The following is a 706-nucleotide window of genomic DNA, read 5'->3' on the forward strand; positions in this document are numbered from 1 at the left end:
TTTCATTCCCAAGCTCCTGTGGGCTTCTCCCCTTGGACTCTGTCCTTCGTCATCCAGCCAGCCCCCAGTTACTGATATTCTACCAGTAGCTGAGCTCTGAGCCAGTGCTGGGTCTCCTGGCCTCTTTGGTTCTAGCTGAGACCAGAGTCCCCATCTGAGGTGCTATGGTGGGTCCAGCACCTTCCCAAGGTTTCAGGAGGAAGGGCTTAAATTCTTGTGGTCACTCTTGACTCTTACTTCCAGCTTCTGCTCGGTTTTCGCCGTCCTCTTGAAATTTTGCACATAGTCCTTTGTCTCTCCCTTGGCATCACCCCTAACATGGATCACAGTCCTTCTCCCCACTTTCCATAGAGACCCCATTCACACACTCTGATGTGGGGCAGGCTTTCCAAAATAAGAGGTGGAGGGGATTTACATTACACACAAAAACAATGTAAAAATCCTAAAATCCTGTCTTTGACATTCCTGTTCTTTATTATTTTCTTTCCTTTACCATATGCTTTCTTTTCTTCTTTATTTTAAATTTATTTTTTAAATTGAAGTATAGTTGATTTATAATGTTGTGTTAATTTCTGCTGTACAGCAAAGTAACTCAGTTATACATATACATACATACTTTTTTATACTATTTTCCATTATGGTTTATCCCAGCACACTAAATATAGTTCCCAGTGCTATACAGTAGGACCTTGTCCATCTATTCTAT

This window comes from Aethalodelphis obliquidens, unplaced genomic scaffold, assembly GCF_003676395.1.
Source record: "Aethalodelphis obliquidens isolate GAN/ISIS:26980383/991018 unplaced genomic scaffold, ASM367639v1 scaffold26, whole genome shotgun sequence".
Lineage (NCBI taxonomy): Eukaryota > Metazoa > Chordata > Mammalia > Artiodactyla > Delphinidae > Aethalodelphis > Aethalodelphis obliquidens.